Source organism: Bos grunniens, chromosome 15, assembly GCF_055505025.1.
Source record: "Bos grunniens cultivar Pamir isolate PY7600 chromosome 15, Bosgru_T2T1.0, whole genome shotgun sequence".
NCBI lineage: Eukaryota > Metazoa > Chordata > Mammalia > Artiodactyla > Bovidae > Bos > Bos grunniens.
In genome coordinates, this window is record NC_141179.1 from 42,790,484 (window position 1) to 42,817,118 (window position 26,635).

Here is a 26,635-nt window from a genome sequence, read left to right on the forward strand (position 1 = left end):
CTGACTGACTTAAGAAGTCTTCACTACCCTTCCTCATGAAGTCCTAATGTGGGCAGTTACCATGCTGAATCTGGTGTCAATGCTCCCAGCATGCTAGTGTGGTGTCAGAAAAAGGTCTTTACACAGAACAATGAAATATAAGCCTGAGGTTAGGGATTTCCCTGGGGGCTCAGTGTTAAAGAATCCACCTGCCAGTGTCGGGGACATGGTTCGATCCCTGGTCCAGGAAGATCTCACATGCCACAGAGCATCCAGGCCCATGCGCCACAACCCCTGAGCCCGAGCTCTACAGCCCACGAGTCACAACTACTGAGCCTGCACATCTAAAGCCCATGCTCTGCAACAAGAGAAGCCACTGCAGTAGCCTCACTTGGCCACAACTAGAGAAAGCTGGTGCAGAGCAACGAAGACCCAGAACAGTCACACACACACACACACACACACACACAGCCCAAGATTAGGAGAATTATGTACTGTAGTTCACTTGTTCTTACTTGGGAACATGTTCTAAAAGTCCTTCAAGCAGTCATCCATGAAATACCTATGGAATATCTAGCAGGGCTCAGGCCCCAGGCCCTTGAGCAACAACAGTCAGCAGAACAGTTCTTGCCTTCATGGAGGTTACAGCTATTTAGCAAGACAGGATATTAATCAAAGGACCACTTGGACACATAAATTCAACAGTGACAGTGCTAGAAAGAGAAGTACAAGCGCTGTATCAGAACACAACAAGAAAAACTGACCTCCTTCCAGGTTCCACACGTTGGAAACAGTATATGCAAAGGCCTTGGGAGAATTTAGGAGAACAATACCTGAGTCATATTCTCCCATTGTATTTCTGCCCTGTATTCTTGATTGGACATTCTGTAAAGATTACACAGTGACAGCTTGATTTCCTCATAAATTCCTTATTTCCATATAAATTCCTTATTTTACTAAAGAAAGTACCACATGACCTGGGTAAATAAAACCAGACTTAGTGCCCCAGGGTGCTGATGTTTTCAAATTAACTTTTCCAAATCCTGTCACTTTTCCAGCATTTATGAATAATTTATTTATAAATAAACCTGTTTTTAAATTCCTCATGCCCATCATCCCCAAACCCTGTGTTTTCTGGAAGTTTCCAATTCTCTCTCAAACATTCCTTCCATGTGAGTATATTCTGGAAGTCAGTGGGGAATAATTTCCTCCCCATATTGCTTTGTAAGGATCTTTGTTCCTTCTGCCAAAGTTCTAGAGGGGCCAGACCCTGTGCAGGCCCTCCAAGGCCAGGTCCCACCCCACCCTACTCCTACTTCAGTGGGCTCTAGCTTTAATCATCATTCATGCTCCCTCAGGGTCTTAACTTGTGCTCAGTCCTTCTCCAGAGAGCAGTGGAATAAGATCCGGTGATATTAATGGTCCTGCCTCCTAATACCACCACCCTACCTCGCTGATTCAAATCAGATCTGTCTGATCTCTATCTATCCCAATAACTTAGGCCCAAATGCACCGTCAAATTCCATTCCTACCAGGGATCTCTGAAGTATGTCAATGAAGTCACAGTCTCTGACCTTACCTTTTGTGCTTTCTTCTCCTTTAGGTGTCCACCATTTAAATCCCATCCTCCATCACCAGAGTTGGCTGCTGAGAACTAGAGTTCCAGGGGGCCTCTCCAGAGCCATCAACAGAACAGTTTCTATATCGGTAGGGTCAGAAGCAAACAGATACTACATTCACATTAGGTGAATTGACTTAACAGATAATTTAATAAAGGAACTATTTAATAAGATGTAAGTAGGGTGCAGGGAACCATGGGGATCTGTATGATAAACAAGGGCTGGTACCATCAGGGTGTCACCTCCCTGGGCCTGAACAGGGAAGGTGAAAAAGCATTTGCACCGATCACACGGAAGGCCTCCAAGAAAGGCAGATTCCAGGTCATCTTACTTGTCTTATATTACCTGACCATTATAGCCCCTCACTCAGGATAGTCAGGACAAGAGGAACAATGTGCACAGGCTGGACCCTTTCCAAGTGATTCCTAGATCCTTCTGAGAGCAGACTGCTCCTGACCCTCCCGGCAACTGCTCCAGACACATTCAGATGCATCTGAGCCTGGCAGTCCTGATTCCCAGGACCCCAAGCTATCCAGCCAGAACCATGGCTCAGTTACAGTATGATAAGGGACAGCTCTGTCCAATCAGTCACTCCACAGACTTTCTGAATACTCTTCTTTCAGTCCAACTGTCAGAAGCCAAAGTCACGTAGCCCAGTGTATAAAATGCTCTCCGTCCAGTGGGTGTGATTTCAGGGCGCTGCTTTGTCCTTTTCATACACCTTGGGATTGATAACTGTGGTGTGATAAAAAGGAAGAAGTGTGAATGTAAAAAAGGTGCTTACCAAGATCATATAGTAATATAGTAAATGTTTATGATAGAACATTCAGTTATAAAAGTACAGCACAGAGCATGATTTCAACTACGTAAAAAATGAAAGAAGTCAAATAAATAAAAACCCAAAGAATAGGAAAAAAGTGGCAGGAAAATTTTTTAACACAACTCTGGGTTCTGCAGAAAAAAACCTCTTGGCTTGGAAGCTCCCCGCCACCCCCGATTCTCCAACACACTACTCACAGCCCCATTTCCATCCCAGACCTCTAGGTGCACTTTGGTCAGTAGAGAGAACACTAGGAATTTTATTTTATCCAAGGTAAGGAAAAGCTATATGCAAAAACTAGAGAGTTTTGAGTTGCTTTGGAATAGGAAGGATGGGAAGAAGAAAAAATATGAACTGTGAAGAAAGAGCTTAAATAGAGAAGGGAATCCAAAACCTGGCTATGGGGCAGGACCAAGTCAAAGAGAGAAACAATGAAAAATTTCCTATGGGATGAAGAGGGGGACATATGCAATGTAAAGTTATTTCCTATTGTGTGCTGTGCTGTAATACCCCACCAGTACCCCTACATATTCAGGAAAAACCTCCTATAACAACAATCTCATAGTATGTGAAAGGGAAAGTCGCTCAGTCGTGTCCCACTTTTTGCCACCCTATGGACTATACAGTTCATGAAATTCCATGGAATTCTCCAGGCCAGAATACTGGAGTGGGTAGCCTTTCCCTTCTCCAGGGGATCTTCCCAACCCAGGGATCAAATCCAGGTCTCTCGCATTGCAGGCAGATTCTTTACCAGCTGAGCCACAAAGGAAGCCCTCTCATGGTATGTATAACTTGGAAAAATCAAAGAGAAGAAGTCTTCTTTAATATAGACCAATGTAGGCCCTCTTGCATTAGCCAAGATAAGTCAGACAATGGCAAACCTATTCAAAACAAACAAACAAAACTTAGTTCAACACATCAAAGTTATATTTCTTGCTTATATCACAAGCTGGTGCAGGTCAGGTAACTCTCCTGTATGGCTTTCCTCCAAACAGTGACTCAGAGCTCCATGCAGGTTCCATCCTGCACTTTCACCAGCTAGGAGCCTTTCACTACTTGATGTATGGGAGAAGGGAGGTGGTGTGTGGCCAACAGCACGATTGAAGCTGTGCCTAGAAGAAAACCTGTACCATTAAATCTATATATTGTGTGCATGCTTAGTCGCTCAGTCATTTCCCACCCTTTGCAACCCTTTGGACTGTGGCCCACCAGGATCCTCTGACCATGGGATTTTCCAGGCAGGAATATTGGAGTGGGTTGCCATTCCCTTCTCCAGGACATCCTCCTGACCCAGGGATCCTATGTCTCCTGAATTGCAGGCAGATTCTTTACCCTCTGAGCAATCGGGGAAGCTACTAAATCTATATATTAAAATATAAATAGGGTTGAACACCAGTGATGTAAGTGTCCAACTTAAAAACTTTCAGAAAAAGAACAGCAAATTAACTCCCATCCCTAACAAATAGAAGGAAACAATAAAGAGCAGAAATCAATGAAATAGAAAAAAGACATGCAATAGAGAAAATCAACAGTCAAAAGTGTTTTCTTTGAATAGGTTAATACAATTAATAAATGCCTGGCAAGGCAGATACAGAGAGGGAAAAAAATGAGAGAGATAGAGAATACAAATACCAAAATCAGGTATAAAAACAATGGAACATCACAACAGACCTTACATATTTTAAAAGGATAATGAGAGAGTATCATAAACAATTCAATGCCACTAAATTGGCATTTTATATGCACATATTTATGTCAATAAATTGAAAATTTTAGGTGAAACATTCAATTTTGTTGAAATACAATTTACCAAAATCGCCACAAGAAGAAATAGAAAATACCAATAGTTGTATATTTATCAAAGAAATTGAATCTGATGTTAAAACTCTTCCACAAAGGAAATTGAAAGCCCAAATGAAATCACAAAAATGTAAGGTATAAATAATACCCATCTAAACAGATGAATCCAAACTCATTTAGTAAGGCTTGCAAAAACTCGATACTTTGACATCAGAAAGACATTACAAGAAAGAAAAATTATTAGCCAACATCATTGGCTGAAAGATTTAAAGGAGCAATGGCAAGCCTATCAGTAAACAATAACTGTCTCCACCACAGTGTACTCTCCTGGTCACTGAGTATCCCTTTGGTTTCCTTCTTTCACAAATACAATACCTTCCATTGCTCTTCACGGAAAACAACCCAAAATCCAATCTGTCATTGTGCTTCATAGTCCTCTCTGCTGGGAACACACGTGACTGCTTGTAGACCGTGCACTAAAAGGGCACGTTGTCCATCCCATACCCACGTGTGTGGTGCTCTGTTGCTCAGTTGTATTTGACTCTTTGCAACCCCATGGACTGTAGCCCACTAGGCTCCTGTGTCCACGGAATTTCCCAGGCAAGAGTACCTTTGAGAAGGTTGCCATTTTCTACTCCAGGGGATCTTCCAGGTATCTTGCATCTCCTGCTTTGGCAGGTGGATTCTTTAACACTGAACTACCTGGGTTAGTTGACCCATACCCATGCCAACATACAAATATGCAGTGATGGAACAGGAATAGGATAACTTCAATTAACATTCCCCTTCAGAAAGGGGAGAATGAGAGACCCACAGTGGTCACTGTCCCACAGCTACGCTGGTGTGACTCTGCTGAATACACTGGTATTACACTGCTAAAGTACCAGCGGGCAGCCTTTAGAATTACTGCCTAGCCTGAGGCAGGATCTCTCCCCTACTGTTCTTTGCGATCCTTGGCACTACCCTGGGAGGGGCTTCCTCTTGGACCCATATTCTCTTTGTCTACATCTAAAGAGAGAACTGGGGAGAAAGCTCTCTTAGGGGCTGTGCAACTTCCTCCCAGAGGTTGTTTATGGCTTAACTGAAGAACTCAAACTTTTTACACACACCTGTGGTTTCTTTGACAATACAGCTTCCTCAAAAATTTGCTTAGTGTCTGACCTATTTGCACCCAGACGATTCTATTTGCCAATATTCACCCTCAGTGTTCCATTTGTAAGACACAGTTTTCATGTTTACTTTATTCTTTTGCCTTCTTGCCCCCACATACTCTCAATGTGAGAGTGATTTACTTAAACTAGCTGGTGAAGCTAGCTGGAACAAAGGAACCCATGTTTCATCAGATATTTTCCATGATTCACTTTTCAACTGAGATATTTTCTTGGGCCTTTGTCATGCAAAAACTTTTAAATGCCCATCTCTTACTATACGGGAACCAAAAGCAGTCAGCTTTTCTAACTCTGCAGGCCTCAGTATACTGGACTTTGTCTATTGCATTTAATTTAATTAACAAAGCCACCAATCTTGTGCTTTTAAATTCAAATTGAGATGTAAATTTTTATACCACAATATTCACCCTTTTAAGAAGTACAATTTAGTGTGTTTTTGGTGTACCCACAAAGCCGTGCACCCCGTCTCATTTCAGATACTTTCATCACCCCCAAAAACAACCTTGCAATCGTTAGCAGTCTCTCCCCATTTCCCATTCCTCTATGCCCTAGATTCATCTGTTTTCTGACTGTATTTTCTTATTCTAGATGTTTCATATAAGCGGAATATGCGCTCTTTTGTGTCAGGTTTCTTCCACTTAGCATAATTTTTCAAGGTTAATTTACTTTGTAATATGAATCAGTACTTTGTTTCTTTTTATGGCTGAATAATATTCTATTGTGAAGATATACTATATTTTGTTTATTCATTTGTTTATAAACATGTGGGTTGTTTCCACTTTGGGGCTGTTATGAATAACGCTGCCATGAGTATTTGTGTACAAGCTTTCGTGTGGATGTATGTTTTCGTTTCTCTCTAATAGCTATCGAGTAGGGTATATCTTTTACTTTCAACCTATTTCTGTCTTTGAAGCTAACACATGTCTCTTGTAGATAGCATATAGTTGGGTCATAGGTGTTTGTTTGTTTGTCTGTTTGATTTTTGTTTATTCCGCCAGTCTGGCCAATTCTATTCTGAGTTCATCTTTTTCTTGTAGTACCTTGGCAACTGCAGCCAGAAGTAGCCAGCATACACTACTAATGTTCTGCTTTTCAATCTCTTCTCCTAGAAACGTCCTATTAATAAACATGGGTTATGCCCCCCAAGTTAGATCAATTAATAATGTTTCAGCACTACAGTGCTAAGGTATTTCTAGTCTTCAACAATAGTTTTCTGCTCAGTATACCACTAGACTGTTAAGCTGTTAGAGCCGTGCCCTACTTAGAGGTACCAATATCCATATGAGTATGAAATTTATATTAGAGTACAATAAGCTATACTGCAATAATAAATAAACCCGAAACTCTAAATGGTCAAATCTGACAAAGATTTGTTTCTCACTTATGTCACTGTCCAATGCAGGTCAGGCAACTCTTCTACATTGCCCTCCCCACGCAGTAACAAGTTCCTTACAAATGGCAATTTAGCCATCTCAGAGTTCTTCAGTTCTAGAACCATAAACAGGAAAGAGAGAGTGACCCAGAGTGCAGGGAGGTTATGGCCTGGCTTGAAAATGGTATATATCACTCCTCCACATATCGAATGAGCCAAACTTAGTTACATGTCTCCAACTGAAAGTTGTTGTTGAATCACGCAAAGACACCGGGATTCTTGGCCCCCGGAGGAGAAGAATTCAATCTGGGGCCAGAGACGAGGCTTGATTGCTCAGAGCTTTTGTGTAATAAAGTTTTATTAAAGTATAAAGGAGATAGAGAAAGCTTCTGACATAGGCATCAGAAGGGGGCAGAAAGAGTACCCCCCTGCTAGTCTTCAGCTGGATGTTATATAGTCACTAGCAGTCTGTTAATGAAAGAAAGGAATATCTTACATAGATTAGAGGAACAATACCTGAGTATAACATACTGGTTTGTCAAGTAGGTTCTGAGCCAAGAGGCGGAACCGACTTGAAGACAGAGTTTGGGGTAAATGCATAGTACATTAGCATAGCTTAAGACAAACATTCCCATAAATAAAAGGCATTGGTTACCTCTGCTGCTGCTACTGCTGCTAAGTCGCTTCAGTCGTGTCCGACTCTGTGTCACCCCACAGATGGCAGCCCACCAGGCTCCCCCGTCCCTGGGATTCTCCAGGCAAGAACACTGGAGTGGGTTGCCATTTCCTTCTGCAGTGCATGAAAGTGAAAAGTGAAAGTGAAGTCGCTCAGTCATGTCCGACTCTTTGGGACCCCATGGACTGCAGCCTACCAGGCTCCTCCATCCACGGGATTTTCCAGGCAAGAGTACTGGAGTGGGCTGCCATTGCCTAGGTTTGAGAATAGTTAACTTCAGGTGAAACCAGGTGTCATTATGGCAACACAGTATTTTAAGAGAAACCTCCTTTTAAATTTGTATAGAGAAGGAAAAAATATCGCTAGTTTGTTTCCTTCTGCGGATTAAGGGAGATAAAAATGTCTGACACTTGCAGGCTCTTTCCTCCGTTTGGATACCCCTTGCCTTCCTGTCTGTTACCCTCTCACAAGTCTACTGCAGTACAGATGGAAACCTTACAGGAGCACATTGATATTTGATGATCCCTAGCAGTCTGTACCCTTCCTACCTCTATTCTCTAAATAAATTAAAGTTTCACCTCTAAAGTGGCATAGGGGTAGTTAGAATTCACTGTTTTATGAATACAAGCTATCCAGAGCAGGAAGAGCCCTCATCATGGCTAAGGGCTGTGGGCTCTGGAGCCAGGCTGTCTGGGTTCAAATCTTGGATCTACTTAATAATAATTCTATTGCCTATGGCTCCATACTTCACTCCTGTAAGTTTCAGTTGCTCACCTTAAAGTGGGGTTTAAGTGGTATCTAGCTAGCTCCTAGGTTTATTGTCAAGATGAAATGAGACAATCCATGTATTTAAAAACAGGGCAGTATCTAGCACATAGAAGTATATCATGAAAGTGAAAGTGAATTCGCTCAGTTGTGTCTGACTCTTTGCGACCCCATGGACTGTAGCCCACCAAGCTCCTCCATCCATGAGATTTTCCAGGCAAGAATACTAGAGTGGTTTGCCATTTCCTTCTCCATGGGATCCTCCCAACCTAGGGATTGAACCCAGGTATCCTGCATTGCAGGCAGACTCTTTTTACCATCTGAGCTACCAGGCAATCCCTGGTGATATGATATGATATGATAACATCTATATCATAGGTATTGCTGCTGCTGCTGCTGCTAAGTCGCTTCAGTCGTGTCTGACTCTGTGCGACCCCATAGACGGCAGCCCACCAGGCTCCCCTGTCCCTGGGATTCTCCAGGCAAGAACACTGGAGTGGGTTGCCATTTCCTTCTCATAGGTATTAGCTCTTATTAAGTAAGTTAAAGAGTTAGAAAATAATGGGAAAGGAAATAAAACCATAGAATGAATATTATTGCCATTAATGATATTTTCTTCTGCATGCCTGATTGGAAATGTGTTTGTCTGGGGCGTCCCATGTAGCAGCAGGAAAGTGAAAGCCCAGACAGATAAGCCACTAATGGGCCTATTTATGTGAGAGGAATGGGCATTAGCTCTCACAAGTGCAAGGTCCAAGTGTGAGAATGGTCCCCCAAGGAGAGGCTTAATTGGAGTGCAATTTAAATCTTGATCACATGCCTACCCCCAGGAGAGTGGAGCTGCCTGTATGGTGTCAGGAAGCCTGGACTCTACCTTGACTGCCTCTGATATTCCAAGCCACATGGCCCCGCAGAGCCCAGGAGGAAGGACTCTGAGGGAAACCAGCACTACTGAGGGACTATGGGCTCTTCCTGCTGCTACAGCTAAGAAGTGATGTTGCAAGGAGTCAGTATTTGAATTCAGCATTTTCACCTGAGAGAACAGTGGTTAAAAGCATAGGTTCCACAGTCAGACTGAGTTCAAACCCTAACTCTGAGTCTCAATTAACTGTGAATCTAAACCAGTCACTACCTCCTCCGAATTGGACAGTCATTGTCCATGAGCTGAAATTTGTATTTTTATTGTGTTGGCTGCCATCTGTTTGCCTCTCCGTATCCACTCTCCACTCTTCTCTACACTGAAGAGTAGAGGAGTGCAGGGAGGCTGGAGTCCCGGGAGGCTGGCCTCTAAGAATCATGTCAAGGGACTCCATTGCTCTCTGGCTTCTGATTGTGTCCAAGAAATGAGCAGGTGAGAGGAGAGTGGAAACTTGGTATTTATTTCCCTAGATCCCACACTGCTGGGTTTCTGAAAGTTGGTTGTGACCCTCTCCCCCAAACCACAGCTACTTTTCAGCCAGCTTTCTCCTTTAAGCTTTCTCCACAGGTTTCAAAAACCACTACTTCCTCCTTCCTCTTCAAGCTTGGCACAGAACAGCTCCCTGCTATCACAGCCCCAAAACACTCTAGCATATCTGGCTGCTTTCCCTAAGCTCTTCCCTCTTAATCCCCTTAATAATGTGCTTCAATGATCCGCTTTTGAGTGCCAGGACCTTTTAACTGATAGAACTATGTGCTTGCAGCAGACACCCTTTGGGTGACTAACTGGTTCACATTGATTCCCTTTCTCTGAGAACACCCCTTATACAAGGGCGAGGAGCCCCAGTGGCTGTGCCTGTAACATACGTCCCTTCAACCTGATTGGCCTGAGGATACATATCTGGCACGAGGATACACATCTCGCCCAATCAGATTCTCCATCAAAGAAAAGTGGTATTTGGAACAAAGAGATAGCAGGAACTAGGAGCCAACAGGATTGCCCAGATTTATCTGCAAATCCACCTTCTAAGGAGAAGGCAATGGCACCCCACTCCAGTACTCTTGCCTAGAAAATCCCATGGACAGAGGAGCCTGGTAGGCTGAAGTCCATGGGGTCGCTGAGGGTCGGACACGACTGAGCGACTTCACTTTCACTTTTCACTTTCATGCATTGGAGAAGGAAATGGCAACCCACTCCAGTGTTCTTGCCTGGAGAATCCCAGGGACGGGGAAGCCTGGTGGGCTGCCGTCTATGGGGTCGCACAGAGTCGGACACGACTGAAGTGACTTAGCAGCAAGAAGCCTACAAAAGTAGGCAAGAGTGGGTTTCTACTCTTAATTTTGATTGTTCAATTCTGCCTCCTATCCCATGCGGTACCCTATCATCCTTTCAATACATTTCTTCTTTACTTTGCTAGCCAGAATTAGTTTCTGCTGCTTACAGTCTGTGCTGTGCTGTGTGCTTAGTCGCCCAGTCTTGTCCAACTCTCTGCAACCCTTTGGATTGTAGCCCACCAGGCTCCTCTGTCGATGGAACTTTTCAGGCAAGAGTACTGGGGTGGGTTGCCATTTCTTCTTCCAGGGGATCTTCCTGACCTAGGGGTCGAACAAGCATCTCCTGTGTCTCCTGCATGGCAGGCAGATTGTCTACCTGCTGAGCCATTGGGGAAGCAGAACCTCAATAAACACAGCACCTCATAGGACTTTTATGAGATAATATATGTAGGAAGTTTAGCACAGTGCTTGTGCATGGTAAGCTCTCAACAATTTATACCATTTATTATCTACAAAAGTGAAGTTAATAAGAGAATGAGTAAATAAGCCACAGACTAGGAGAAAATATTTGGACAAGATATATCTGATGAAGAATTGTTATCCAAAATATACAAAGAACTCTTAAAACTCAACAATAAGAAAATGAACCAATTAAGAAATGAGCAAAAGACCTTAACAGATACCTCATCAAAGATACACAGATGGAAAATAAGCATATGAAAAGATGTTCAACATCATATGTCATTCAGTTCAGTTCAGTCGCTCAGTCGTGTCCGACTCTTTGCGACCCCATGAATCACAGCACGCCAGGCCTCCCTGTCCATACCAACTCCCAGAGTTTATTCAAACTCATGTCCATCGAGTTGGTGATGCCATCCAGCCATTTCATCCTCTGTCGTCCCCTTCTCCTCCTGCCCACAATCCAGCATCAGAGTCTTTTCCAATGAGTCAACACTTCACATGAGGTGGCCAAAGTATTGGAGTTTCAGCCTCAGCATCAGTCCTTTCAATGAACACCCAGGATTGATCTCCTTTAGGATGGACTGGTTGGATCTCCTTGCAGTCCAAGGGACTCTCAAGAGTCTTATCCAACACCACAGTTCAAAATTCTTTGGTGCTCAGCTTTCTTCACAGTCCAACTCTCACATCCATACATGACCACTGGAAAAACCACAGCCTTGTCTAGACGGATCTTTGTTGGCAAAGTAATGTCTCTGCTTTTCAATATGCTATCTAGGTCGGTCATAATTTTCCTTCCAAGGAGTAAGTGTCTTTTAATTTCATGGCTGCAATCACCATTTGCAGTGATTTTGGAGCCCAAAAAATAAAGTCTGCCACTGTTTCCACTGTTTCCCCATCTATTTCCCATGAAGTGATGGGACCAGATGCCATGATCTTAGTTTTCTGAATGTTGACCTTTAAACCAACTTTTTCACTCTCCTCTATATGTCATTAGGGAAATCCAAATTAAAACAACAATGAGATACCGCCACATGCATGTTAAAAATTCAGAATATTGACAACACTAAATGCTGATGAGGCTATGGAGCCACAGAAACTAAGTCACTGCTGATGAAAATGCAAAACGGCATAGCCACTTTGGGAGACAGTTTGAAAATTCTTACAAAATTACACTCTTACCACACCACTCAGTAATTATGTTCCTTGGTATTTTCCCACATGAGTTGAAAGTTTATGTCTACACAGATGTTTATAGCAGATTTATTCATAACTGCCCAAAACTGGAAGCAACCAAGATGTCCTTCAGAAGGCTACTAGACAAATAAAATGTGGTACATTCAGACAATGGAATATTATTCAGTTCTAAAAAGAAATGAGCTTTCAAACCATAAAAAGAACAGGAGAAACAAATGCATGTGGACTTTATGATACGTCAATGTAGTTCTGGCAAAAGAAAATAGAAGTATGGACATGAGACAATATGTGTGAATACACTAAAGTTCTCTTTTGACTATACGTTACTGGACAAATGTGAGAACTATTAATTATTAATTATCAGAAGGATGCCCTCAGAAGTGTATGTAAATTTGTAGTCTATGTATGTGGTCATGAAATGGTTAAAAACCAACCCCGCCCCCACCCCCAACTGGAAGATGCTTAATGGTAGGAATCCAGAGGGTGAGGAATCAACGACTGGGCAGTAAGGAGCCTTTGGGTCAGCATCCACCCTGATCAACAGTCTGTGGTCATGGCCTGGCCCAGTGTGAGGCACAGATGGAAGCTGGAAGAGACACTCAGACATATCTAGATCCTGCTCTGCAACTAGAGAGAATGGCAGAAGCTCCCCAGAGGGATCTAAACTGGGGAACTTTGGAAGCAAGGCTGGGGTTCCCTGGTGGTTTAGACGGGAAGCAACCTAGATGTTGATCGGCAGATGAATGGATAAGAAAGCTGTGGTACATATGCACAATGGAATATCACTCAGCCATTAAAAAGAATGCATTTGAATCAGTTCTAATGAAGTGGATGAAACTGGAGCCTATTATACAGAGTGAAGTAAGTCAGAAAGAAAAACACCAATACAGTATATTAATGCATATATATGGAATTTAGAAAGATGGTAACAATGACCCTATATGCGAGATAGCAAAAGAGACACAGATGTAAAGAACAGACTTTTCGACTCCATGGAAGAAAGCAAGGGTGGGATGATTTGAGAGAACAGAATTGAAACATGTGTATTCAGTTCAGTCGCTCAGTTGTGTCCGATTCTTTGCGACCCCATGAATCTCAGTACGCCAGGCCTCCCTGTCCATCACCGTATGTGAAATAGATGACCAGTCCAGGTTCGATGCATGAGACAGGGCACTCAGGGGTGGTGCACCTGAAAGGGAAAACCACCAGGGAAGCCCAGCCTTGCTTCCAAAGTTTCCCAGTTTAGATCCCTCTGGGACAATCCTGAGGGATGGGATGGGATGGGAAGGGAGGTGGGAGGGGGGTTCAGGATGGGGCACACAAGTACACCCATGGCTGATTCATGTCAATGTATGGAAAAACCACTACAATATTGTAAAGTAATTAGCCTCCGATTAAAAAAAAAAAAAAAGAATCTGCCTTCAATGCAGGAGACCTGGGTTCGATCCCTGGGTTGGGAAGATCCCATGGAGAAAGAAATGGCAACCCACTCCAGTATTCTTGCCTGGAGAATTCCACAGGCAGAGGAACCTGGTGGGCTACAGTTCATGGGGATCATAAAGAATTAGACACAACTTAGAGACTTTCACTCATTTGGAAGCAAGGCTGGAATGAGCGATTTCAGCCAGGTGGCAGTAGGCAGAGCAGAGCCAGTAATATGCACAGATGCAAAGGATAAAGTGAATATAGCTGGTACATTTTGTTGTACAGCAGAAACCAACTCAGCACTGTAAAGCAATTACACTCTAATAAAGAAAAAAAAAAGTGAGGTTAAAGATGGAAAATGTCAGGTTGAGAACAGGAAGGATCAAGAGCAAGCCAGAACACAGCGTGCAGAGCTGCCGGGAGGGTGTATGCATGTGTGCTCAGTTGTGCCTGGTCCTTTGCGACCCCACAGACTGTAACCCACAGGGCTCCTCTGTCCATGAAATTTTCCAAGCAAGAATACTGGAGTGGGTAGCCATTTCCTTCTCCAGGGGATCTTCCTGACCCAGGGATCAAACCCACGTCTCTTGCGTCTCCTTCACTGGCAGGCGGGTTCTTTACCACTAGCGCCACCTGGTCAGGAGAGATTCAGAACCAAAGTTGTAAAGCAGACGGCATTGGGGCCAGGCTTGCTTGTTTGTTTTTAGTTGCAGTATAGTTAAGACACGACCTGTTATAAGTTTCAGATGTACAGCACAGTGATTCAAATTTTTAAAAGCTATATTTCGTTTACAGTTATTATAAAATATTGGCTAGCTTATTTATTTTGTACATAATACTTTGTACCTCTTATTCTCTACACCTATACTTCTCCTTCCCCTTCCCTCTCCCCATTGCTAACCACTTGTTTGTCCTCTATACCTGTGAGTTCTTTATTGTTCTATTCACTGGTTTTTCTTTCTTAGGCTCCAAATATATGTCAAATCACACAGTATTTGTCTTTCTCTATCTGACTTACTTCACTAATCAAATACCCTCCAAATACACCATGTTGTTGCAAGCGGCAAAATTTCATTCTTTGTTACATTCAACTGCATATATATGTCTTATCTTCTTTATCCATTCATCTGTTGATGGACACTCAGGTTGCTTCCATACCTTGCTGCTGTAAATAATGCTGCTGTGAACATTGGGGTACCCATATCTTTTCGAATTAGTGTTTTCATTTTGGGGGGATTCTAGATTGGAGCCTGTTTTAATGTCATACTGACTCCCTGGCCCAAAGGCTGTTCCTGGTATTTTAAGGAGTTCATGCAGATCCAGAGGTACTGAGTGAAATTAAACCTCTCCAAACGCATAGTCGCTGAAGACTTGCTCCTTTACTGTGAACTTTGAGCAACTGCTGGTGGAGAGACTCAAAATTCCCCTCTCTTAATACTGAACCCCATTTTAAGAAAGTAAATCATGTCAGAGTAGATAATGCGGTGTGCAGACAGCTTGAGACAAAGAAGAGGATTAAGAACTGAAACCAGCGTAAGACAACAAAAGGAGAGGATCCTGACAGAATCAGAACAGCGGTGAGCCCTCAGCCACGGCTGGCTGTCACTTGTCACCACCCCCTAGTGAAGAGGAGTTAGCATCAATACCCGAACAACTCTTCACCTTCTGTGCGGTTTCCTGTGTACATACATTCGCTTCAGTCCACTTGTACAGCTCTCGTTGCCCAGCATCAGCCCAGTCCTTCTAACTCACCTTTTTGCTGTCATCGTCTTTCTAGAGTTCCAAGGGAAGCCCTCTCTGGGTATGGTGATAAGACACCAGCCATGATAGAAAGACATCTTGGCCTGGTGGCTTCCGACAATCACTGCTTTGACCCTGGTTCCAGATTAAGCAGATCCAGTGGCAGCTCTCCCCGCCTACCCCACCCACATGCATAGAAACTCATATAACAAGCCAGAACGCAAGAGAACGAGGCCTGAATAGGCCTCATCCCCATGTGGGTGTGCCGCTTGTCACACAAGCACGTGGGTTAATTAAGAAGCAAAGTCCAGACTAAAAACTGGGTCAGACAGACATAAAGGGGCCCAAGAAACAACAAGCATGCAGATCACTGAGATATGACCAAGGAAATTCCCAGCAGCTGTGCTATTAGGTCATTAGGAATGTGTTGCTAGGAGAAGTCCAGTCTTGCAAGTTGACTGAGCATCCTTCTTCCCCGAGGCCTGAAGGAGTGCGGTCACAGCCCCAGGAAAACAGGCAGGGGAAGAGGGGGTAGGAGAACTCTGCAAAACCCCCTCAGGAGCTGCTGCTCCCTAGCTCACCTCAGGGTAGAGCCTGCCCTGGGCTGTGGGCAGCGGAACAGGAGGCAGAGTTTCCAAAAGCTCGACCCACCACTTCCCTAGTTTTGAGAAAATTCTGCAGCAGCGCTGTGACCCCCTAGAGCCTCAAGTTGCTCACGAAGGAAACGTGCTCAGCGGCCCGGCTTCCCGCTTTGCCTTCTTCAAAGGTGAACATTTTCTCTCTTGCTGTTTTTTTATAAATATATTTGTTGCTATCTTTGTTTGTTTTCTTCCTCCAAATCAAGAACTTCAATAATCACACAGCAACACAAATGAAAGGAAACTGCTAAGTAGTCATTTCCAGGACTCCAGCCCAAACTCTTAGGCAGAATTTGTGTCACCATGTCTCCTTGGAACTGCAGACCACCGATTCCAGTTTGTTTAAGATTCTTTTCACGTGGACCATTTTTAAAAATCTTTACTGAATATGTTACAGTATTGCTTCTGTTCTTTGTTTTTTGGGTTTTTGGGTTTTTGTCCACAAGGCATGTGGGATCTTAGCTCCCTGGCTAGGAATCAAACTGGTACCCCTGCACTGGAAGGCAAAGTCTTAACCACTTGTCCACCAGAGAAGTTCCCAGGTTCCAGTTTTAATGTGGAGGCAAAAATGAGTTTCTTTGAACCATTCCCTTTAAAAAGAGCCGCAGAGGAACATCCCGTGCGTCACTCCTGGACTCTCCTACACCAAGAAGTGCTGGGAATTGGTTCCAGGTACAAATAACACACCGCACCTTCCCTCGGATATCCTCAGGACCGTCGCAGCCATTCCACATCCTACGCTTGATGGAGCTGACTGACCACGTGGAAAACCACCCACAAAGAGCTGTGAAGGACAGCTGCATGGAAAGTCACAGGACACCACAAGGGGAAACTGCACTGCTTGCGGGGGTGCCAGCCTTCACGTAATACTCTGGCCTCGAATGAGGAAAGGAAGTAAAAGTTCAAGAGACACATTTAGAGGTGCCTGCTCTACCTATATCCCCTTCTCTGGGATCTGTCCCTGTCGCTAGTCCCTTTAACTTACGTGGTCACTCATTCATCTATTACACAGATACTTATCCAGCACCTCCTGTATGTCAAGTGCTGTGGTAAGTGGAGATACAAAAAAATGAACAAGACAGACAAGGGCCTTCCTTACAGAGCTAATTTTTTGGTGGAAGAGTTAAATGATATGCAAATAAACAAAGAAGATAATTTTAGATAATGATACTTGCTATGAATTTTTTCATATGCAAACAAAACAAAGTGATGTTCTAGGGAGTCATTTCAGAGAAGGCAATGGCACCCCACTCCAGTACTCTTGCCTGGAAAATCCCATGGACAGAGGAGCCTGGTAGGCTGCAGCCCATGGGGCCGCTAAGAGTCGGACACGACTGAGCGAGTTCACTTTCACTTTTCACTTTCATGCATTGGAGAAGGCAATGGCAACCCACTCCAGTGTTCTTGCCTGGAGAATCCCAGGGACGGGGGAGCCTGGTGGGCTGCCGTCTATGGGGTCACACAGAGTCAGACACGACTGAAGCGACTTAGCAGCAGCAGGGAGTCATTTGAGAGAAGAGCTGCCTACTCTATATAGAATAGACTAGGAAAACCTCTCTGAAGAAGTAAATATGAGCTTACACATGAATGAGAAGGAGTTGTGGCTGCAAGGAACATTCTAGACAAAAGGAAGAGCAATGCAAAGGTCTGAGGCAGAAATGAGAGAACAACAGAAAGGCCAAAGTGGCTGAAGCCTATGAAACAAGGGAGGGTGGTAGAAGGAGTTTCTAGAAGAGCAGAGACCATGGTAAAACTCTTGGGTTTTATTTTAAATGCAAAAAGAAATCACTGGAGAATCTTAAACAAGAGAGTGGCATAATCTGGATAGATATTTTTTAGTACAAACTCCCTTCCATATTTTATTTGCTAAGGCACAGCTGATTTCTCCATTAAGAACATGTTTACAAGTCAGGTGAGGAAATTATTCATTCTAATCCATTAGCAAGTCTTGTTTTGACTGAATCTTTAAATAAGTTCTGATAATCAGTGCATCTTCACTCTTAGACTTCAAACAAGATGAAAGAATTGTTTTTTTTTATTTAGAATTATTGTAGATTTAGCCCAATCCAAAGAGTTTCTCCCAAAGAAACAAATGCTTTGAATAATTCCTTAATTCTCAGAAGGAAAACACATGCTATCCATATAGTCCCATCACCAAATTGTAAATGGTCATAACGTTAAACTCTATTTGTGATTAGGTCAGGGGTCAGTAAACTTTTTCTGTAAAGATCGAGATAGTAAATGTTCTAGGCTTTGAGGCCATAAGGGCTCTATCACAAACCTCACAACTCTGTCCTTATAGTGCAAAAGCAGCCATAACAATACATAAGTGACTGCCTACAGCTGTGTTCCAATACAACTTTATTAATAAACACTAAAATTTGAATTTCATGTAATTTTCATTTGGTGTGCTGCAGTCCATGGGGTTGCAAAGAGTCAGATATGACTGGGCAACTGAACAATAATAGCAATAACTTTCATGTGACTTGAAATATTATTATTCTTTTGATTTTTTTGCTAGACTTTTAGCACTATTCTTGGCTTGTGTGTGCTAGATCGCTTCAGTCATGTCTGACTCTTTGTGACCCCATGGGCTGTAGCCCGCCAGGCTCCTCTGTCCATGGGATTTCTCAGGTGAGAATACTGGAGCAGGTTGCCATGCCCTCCTCCAGGAGATCTTCCTGACCCAAGGATCAAACCCTGAGGGTTCATATAAAAACCGGTGGCAGGACAGATTTAGCCAGCAGGCCATCATTTCCTGATGCCTGCTTTAGGTGAATTGGAGCCTGATAGACATTTTTAATGGAATCATTTTGGCTACAGTGTGGAAGGTGGCTCAAGGGACATGGGGAGTCATGGTGACAGCAGATAAATCAATCAGGAGGTAATTGGCATAGTCCAAGCAAGACGTGATGGCAGCCTTCATGGGGTAGTTGCAGTGGAATTGGAAAGACGTGGACATAATAGTGCATTGTGAGGGCACTGACAGGGCTTGCTGATAAAGTGAATAGGAGCAGAGAAGGAAAGAACAGACTGAAGCATGACCTTGGGTTTTGGTCTTGAACAACTGGATGTGTGGGCATGCCATTTAGAACACCAGGAAGGAACAGGTTGAAGGGAAAATCAGGACTTCTAGTTTTGCCTATTAGGTAGCCAAATAGAGAGGTCCAATAAGTTGAAGTTCGGAGACATCAGCACTGAAGATGGATATGTGGGGGTTACTGCCTTTTAGGAGGCATTAAAAGCTCCAGAACTAGATCAGATTCACCGGGGAAAGTATACGGGTAAACAGAAGAGGGTCAAGAAAAGTGTCCATTGGGGATTCTCAGAAGGGGAAGAATTAGCAAAAGAGAGTGAAGGCAGCAAGTGTATGAAGTAGACAAATCAGAAGAATGGGTCACCATGAAGGTCAAAAGAAGTCAACTGTTCAAGAAGAAGGGAGGGTCAAGTGCATGGAATGCTGCCTGTCATACACAGTGAAGTAGGTCAGAATGAGAAAAATATGGTATATTAATGCATATATATAGAATCTAGAAAAATGGTGTTGATGAACCTACTTGCAGGACAGGAATAGAGATGCAGATGTAGAGGACAGACTTATGGACACAGGTGAGGAAGGAAAGGGGGGAACTCAATGAGGAAGTAGCACTGACATATATGCGCCGCCGTGTGTGAGACAGCTGGCTATCAGGAAGCCGCTGTATAGCACAGGGGACTCGGCTGGGCGCTGTGTGATGATGACCTAGAGGGGCGGGATTGTGGGGGGAGGGCAGGGAGGCTCCAGAGGGAGGGGAGATATATATACAGATTGCTAATCATGTTGTTACACAGCAGAGAATAACATGACATTGTAAGGCAATTATGCTATGCTATGCTAAGTCGCTTCAGTCGTGTCCGACTCTGTGCGACCCCACAGACAGCAGCCCACCAGGCTCCCCCGTCCCTGGGATTCTCCAGGCAAGAACACTGGAGTGGGTTGCCATTTCCTTTTCCAATGCATGAAAGTGAAAAGTGAAAGGGAAGTCGCTCAGTCATGTCTGACTCTTAGCGACCCCATGGACTCCGTCCATGGGATTTTCCAGGCAAGAGTACTGGGGTGGGGTGCCATTGCCTTCTCCAGTAAAGCAATTATACTGCAATGAAAAAGTATGTGGAATGCTGCTGAGAAACATTATTGCTGAGGGCAGTGAAGTGACCTCTAGATTTGGCAATGTGAAGATAATGTGTGTCCTTGACAAGAAGAGTTTCAAAGGACTGTCAGAGATGAAAGAATGTCTTAAATGGTGACCAGGACTTGCCCTCAAGCGTGGAAGGGTTTAAACACATGTGTATCTCCATTCCCTCCTGAAACCCACTAAAGTATAACGGATGAACTAAAAATGAATGAGTCCCACAAGAGCAAAGAGAATGGCATGAAGGTGACAGAGGACAAGAGAAGTTAACAAATCCTTAGAAGAGGCAAGAGGCTGGATAATGTCGACTAAGCAAAGCAGGGAAAACTGAAACCAAAGTGCCTGTGAAGGAGGGGTGGGGATGCCAACAAGAAGCAAGCTGATTCCAATCAGCGAACCCCAGCAAGGCTCACGAACTTGAGCCAAGGTGAGAAGCGGGCTGAAAATAGGAGCATAGAGAGAAAGTCTTTATAAGGAAGAGTTGGCTCTCCCAGAGCCCTTCCCTAATCCTACCCTGCCAGGAAACTATCATGCTGGGGAATGGTTTAGTCTCTGCAGAAATTGATCTGAGAAACTCAAGGATAAGAGAACCTTAACTTGGGGAAGGTAAAGGTGAGGCACTGAGCTGAAAGCAGGAGAGGTTTGGCGAGGCTCACATCACCCTGCCCAGCCAGCAGCTCTCTATAGCTCTCTGTAACAGTCTGAGTAGCTGTGGGCAACACCCTTGCTGGGCTGGCAGCCAAGTTGGCTATGTGCAAGCAGAGGGAGCCAGTCAAGATGAGAGGAGAGAGAAAGCAGTGAAGATGAATGATGGGGCTGCCCCAGGATGTAGGGACAGATTTGGGTGCCAGGTTCAGGCCAGGGTCAGGCAGTTCTTCTTCCCCCAGGCTGTGAGATGGCCCAGTGCATCCTCACACAAGCACCCCTTACAAGGACACCTTGAGTGGCTCTGACCTCAACCTTGGAACCAGAGGGTCCCCAACAAAAGCGGGGTAATCCTGTAAAAGGCTGATATTCTAGACCCCTGTCCAGGCCCCTTTGCAGTGTTCCTTGCTCACTGTTATGCAGGGCGACCAACTGAGCTGCAAGCCACCCCTCCCTCGGAGGCTCTAGAATGGCAAGGAAGGGCCCAGCTGCAGGTGCGGGGAGTCTGGGAAGGCAAGCAGTGTCCCACTGCCTAGAAGACCAGGTTGTTGGTATCTTGTGTAGCCATCCCATTTTACAGGTAAGGAAGGCCAAGCACAGGGACATTGAGCAATTTCTCTCAAGTCACAGAACTTAATTACTGAATGAACTGCTCAAGAATAAAGTTCAGTCTCTTGACTTTCAGTCTCTGACTCCTTCCACTGCCCCTACCATCCCTCCAACATGTTCAAAGACTACTCTGACAGGTAGGATTTAGTTATTTCCATGGCACGACTAAAACCAAAATCCTAAAACATGGTGCCTTAGATTCACTTTTGCGTGGCAGACAACATGCTAAATGCAGAGTCCAGCCTTGCGGGTTCCAGTCACATCCCCACCTTGCTATCTATGGCATCACTTAGGCAAGTCACCAACCCACCTCTCTCTCAGGACCTACTGTTATCATTTGTAAAATGTAGAGAGAGTGGCAATGCTCAGAGCAGAGAAAAGAATGCAAATCTCATAGGTCTCAGAGGAGAGCCTGAGAATGCTTCTAAACTAAAGATTTCCATCAGGGCTCCCTATTCACTTAAACGTTTATGTAAATTTTGTAATTTTATGTAAATTCTACTCCTATATGTATGTTTGTTTGAATAAACACAGCTGGGAGTGGTATTTCCCACAAATAATTCACATCAAATTGATGCTCCAGGAAGATGGTCCATATTTATCCTAACTCATCTTACCCTCGGTACAGCATTGTGTGTTCCGATTTGAGACGTCCAGGACAAGAACTCTGTTGTCAGCTATTAACATTCTTTAAAACTTCTCAAACTTCAATAAGTTTGATCTCCATTTCGCCAACATGGGAGCCAACATCCCCAAATCATCCGTGCCTGGAAGAGAAGGTGATTCTTGAGCTTAAGCTCCTCCAACACCTAATCCTGGGGGCTAGGATTCCCAGGAGACATACTGGGGAGCACACTGCTGTCTTAGAAGTTGTGAGATCAAAGCAGACACAGGTGTTAAGTGGAAGCTGGAAGGAATGAAATGCCATTTGCAGCACATGGATGGACCTAGAGTGTCATACTAAGCAAAGTAAGTCAGACAGAAAAAGATAAATATCTTACTTATGATATCACTTACATGTGGAATCTAAGAAGATGATACAAATGAACCTATTTACAAGATGGAGACAGATCAGACATAAAAAGCAAATTTATGGTTACCAAAGGGGCGAGATGGGGGGGAGGGATAAATTGGGAGTTTGGAAATAACATATATACACTATTATCATAAAATAGATAATCAACAAGGACCTACTATATAGCACAGGGAACTCTAGTCAATATTCTGTAATAACCTATGTTGGAAAAGAATCTGAAAAAGAATGGATATGTGTGTATGTATAACTGAATCACTCACCTGAAACTAACACAACATTGTAAATCAACCATGCTACGATATAAAATAAAAATTAATATAAAAAGTGGGAACTGGCTCCCACATTCTTTTGGGCTGGTCTGTACCCCCCAGACACACAGAATCTAACCCTGGTGGCAGCCACTATCACAGCCATCAAACACAGGGGCCCTGCTTTGAGCCTCCTTCTCATAATTCAAGGCTTTCTCTAGGGACTGCAGTTGGGGCTGAGGGGAGGTGAGGGAGCAGGGGGAGTGATGAGCCCCCTAGACTGGAAGAATAGAATGCACACCCGGGGCTGGCAGCTGGAGGCTTTAGTGGAAGCCAGCAGTCTGTAATGCTTTCAGACACCACCCAAATGCTGACCATACCCCTCATGGTGGGCCCCTTGGGAGTTCTTAAAAGACCACCCTGAATTCCCCTCCCAAGCACTGTGGCAAAGCTTCCTGACTGCCTGAAGGGGTGGATGACAGCTTGAACTCTCTCACATCCACGTCTTGGCAAATGCTGTTCCCTCTGCTTGAATTACTACCCTCCTGCCTCCCCACCCACTTCTGCAAAGGCACCATTTGCTCTGGGAAGGTGTCCCCACAAGCCCCACCGCCAGGTAGAGTTGGGCACCCCTCCTGAGCCCCACCTCTTCATTTTATGCAGTTTCTTATTAAATCGTACACCCCCCTCCACGCTCTAGACTGTGAGCTTCCTGTCAGTGTCTAAACAGAGCTGGATGCTAGAAGTTCTCTTTTTATCATCCTTTGTGGAGGAAAGAACAAGCATGTTGAAGATGAAAGCAGAAGCCATCAGTCAGGCCAGTGAGGTCCAAGTGAGGCCACAGAGGCCCAAGCTGCAGGTTCCACCCACCTAGTTTCCAACGCCTCCCAGGTGCCTCCACCCAACCCACAAAATAGTGGGCCTCGCAGAAATCCCTTTCTTGCCACCCCAAATTGCCCTTTCCCACAGCAGTTATCCCCCAGAGCCCTCAGCAGAGGAAACCTGAGAGCTGAAACTCCCTCTTGTCAGACCCCAGCGGAGGTGAGGGACTGGGTCACCAGGGGACGCTGCCGGAGCACTCACACTGCCGCCTATGAGGCCTGGTTCTCCCTGGGAGAGGCTGCCAGCTTCTCTCTCCAGCAGGGCAGGGCCCCAGCAGGAAGACCAGGACCAAGGCCGGGGCTGGGATCTCACTCCCTGGCTCTCTGCTTCTGCTCCTACCCCATGGCAAAGTTCCTACCAAAGTCCCTTTCTGGAGCCCTGACCTTGTTCTCATCTGCATCCCCCCGCCCTCCTAGGTCCCAACCCTTATCGCCCCAGGATGCCCTGTTAGTCAGCACAACAGACTGTTCTGGAGTAAGTGACCCACAGGCATCCTCGGTGACTAAGGTCCCTCGAGGACAGGCAGCAGGGCTGGCTAAAGCTCCCAGATTCCAGCCAGACTGGACAGATCCTGCTAGTGAACTGCTGATTCAATTCCAGCCAACAAATATCATCAAGGCCCACTCTGGGCCTGGCCCTGGTTTGGGTCCTGGGTGGATACACGCAGCCCTGCCCAGACCCTGTGGGAGGCGGGTCTAAGAACCCGCAGTTATAATCTACTGACTACACAGGAAAGATAGCTAATGACAGGAAGAGCAGAGGGACTGAGGGAAGAGAACAGAGAAGAAGTCAGGACAGCCAGTCCTCCGATGACCACACCGTCCTGGGAGCAGGACTTTTTAGGCTGGCTTCCAACTGAAGAGTGAGTGAGGTAGCCAGGGATGCTGTTTAGCTTCAGTGATTCCTGAGTCAGACTGCCATTTTCCCTCACTCAATTCACAAACAGTGGGTGCAGGAAAAACCTCCCCCCCGACCCACCAGGGACAGAGTGGGAGGGCCAAAAACTTTGCCACGGTGCCAACCTGGGACACCAACTCCTGATATCAGCAAAAAAAAAAAAAAAAAAACACAACACAAAACTGAGAGCAAAACCCAACAACTGCCTGTGACAAGGAGGAAGGAAAGGGAATAAGGAGAGAAAGGATCCGGTGCTGTAGAGTGAGAGTGAGACGTGGGGCCCAGGAAGAAGGGAGACAGAAAGAAGAAAACAGCAGGCTGAGGGATACCTGTGCGTGCAGGCTGCGCTAAGGCATGCCGGCGTTAGGCATCACGCATGCGCAAACAGGGCCCGACTAATCTGGCCCTTCCCGTCACAACGCGGCTTCCCTGGCCCACCTGTGCTGGATGCCAGGCGCAGTGACTACAGTGGACCCTTGATGCTACGCGTCGAATTAGCTCCCTATAATGGTACCTGAAGAGGCCCCCACCCTAAATTTATTCAGGTAGCCACCTCACACACACCTCTTTATAGATCTCAAAACACAGAATTTGGTTATTCATAACCTTTGGTTCCCCACACATTTTTATGTCAATTTATGGCCCTCTTTTATAATTTTAATTATGTCATGCCAAATGATCTCCAAAAACTTACTTGAAAGTCAAAACCAAATGACCGAAAGTCTAACAATATATTTGCATATTCTGAATTGGGGTTGTACTCAGAAAGTTCCTCAGGGGCTGAGAGAACTTCCGCGTGCAAATCAAATAGGAACTAAGAATGTCTTGGTAATGCTAAAGGTCACGGCCTCTTTAACTATGTCGAAACCCAGAGATCAAAGAGCCATCCCTTTCCAGAAGCCTTGCACCCCCAGTGCGTGCTAAGTCACCTCAGTCGTGTCCAACTCTTTGTGACCCTATGGCCTGTAGCCCCCCAGGCTCCTCTGTCCTTGGGATTCTCCAGGCAAGAACACAGGAGTGGGTTGCCATTTCCTTCTCCATGTACCCTCAGTCTCCCCATACAAAACACACCTCTCTAGACCAGTAGTTGGCAAGTTGTGCCCAGCCAGCCAAATCCAGCCCACTGGCTGTTCTGTAAGTAAGGCCTGTGAGCTAAGAATGTTTTTTCCATTTTTAAATGATTGGGGGAAAAAATCAAAAGAAAAATCATATTTTGTGACACATGAAAATTACGTGAGTTCAAACTTCAGCATCCATAAATTAAGTTGTATTGATGCAACCTCAGTCATTCACTTCTGTATTGTCCATGGCTGCTTTCAAATTACAATGCAGAGTTCAGTGGTTGCAACAGAGCTAGGACTACCTGGAAGCCTAAAACACTTACTATCTAGCCTTTTAGAGAAAAGTATGCCTGACACCCATTCTAGACCAAAGTTCAGAAAGGGGATTTAAGACCCATCTATTTGACAGCTCTTGTGTCTCTCCTCCTTCCCGCTCTCATCTTCCCCTACTTCCTGGGGCCAAGACACGGGAGTTGGTTCATTTTCTTTACATAAGGTCCTTCCTGTTTCTGACTCCAGCCTCATGGTTAAGGCTTAGGGACTGGCATAGGCACCCTCCCTAGGCCGGAGCTTTCTACTAGGCATGCCTCCAGTGGACTGAGGAGGTGCAGCAAAATGGTGTGATGCCCACAGCCCTGGGGTGCATTGGCAGCTAAACCACGTGAGCTGGTCACGCCTGGGGAGAGCCTGGCCTACAGCTCCTTGAGGGCCGGCCCTCCCCGAAGAAGGCCCCCTTCAGCAGCAAGGACAATGATCTTCCCCCAGTCAGCACAGGGGGCCCCCACCACCAGCATATGTCTCCTGGCCACCAGCTGTAGTGTGTGCTGCTGCCCGCTGTGGATCAGAAGAACTGTGTCCCACATGCCCAGAGACCACAGAGTGCCCACCAAGGGGTGGGGATGGGGTAGGTGAGGGAGTTCCTGGTGGGCACAGCATCAGATGGCAGCCCTGGACAGAAACCGTATAGTCTCTTGACCAAACTAGTACACTTTCTTTATTTTATTTTATTTTATTTTACTTTGTTTTTATTTATTTATTTGGCCATGCTGGATCTTAGTTGCAGCACGTGACATCTGTTAGTTGTGGCATGTGGGATCTAGTTCCCTGACCAAGGATTGAACCCAGGCCCCTTGCACTGGGAGCTCCAGGCCTTACCACTGGACCACCAGGGAAGTCCCCATCTTATTTTTTTAAATCAACTTTAATGAGGTATCATTTATACACAATAAAATA

The 26,635-nt window shown here is 44.9% G+C and overlaps 1 long non-coding RNA gene across 5 annotated transcripts in view; it reads right to left on the reverse strand.

Moving 5' to 3' along the window:
- The window catches only part of LOC147357746 (uncharacterized), a 33,284-nt gene extending 8,550 nt beyond the window's left edge, over positions 1 to 24,734 (reverse strand). Inside the window, exons 1-4 of one of the 5 annotated variants that reach the window (XR_015142068.1) lie at positions 24,671 to 24,734; positions 21,896 to 22,045; positions 1,559 to 1,678; positions 744 to 864 (exon numbers count right to left, since the gene is read on the reverse strand). This is a non-coding gene — a long non-coding RNA (uncharacterized LOC147357746). Of the gene's footprint in view, positions 1 to 743; positions 865 to 1,558; positions 1,679 to 15,226; positions 16,304 to 21,895; positions 22,046 to 23,645; positions 23,812 to 24,670 lie in introns of those variants that run through there. The other 4 variants (XR_015142069.1, XR_015142070.1, XR_015142071.1 and 1 more) reach the window with 4 other exon arrangements.
- Between the last annotated feature and the right edge of the window lie 1,901 nt (positions 24,735 to 26,635).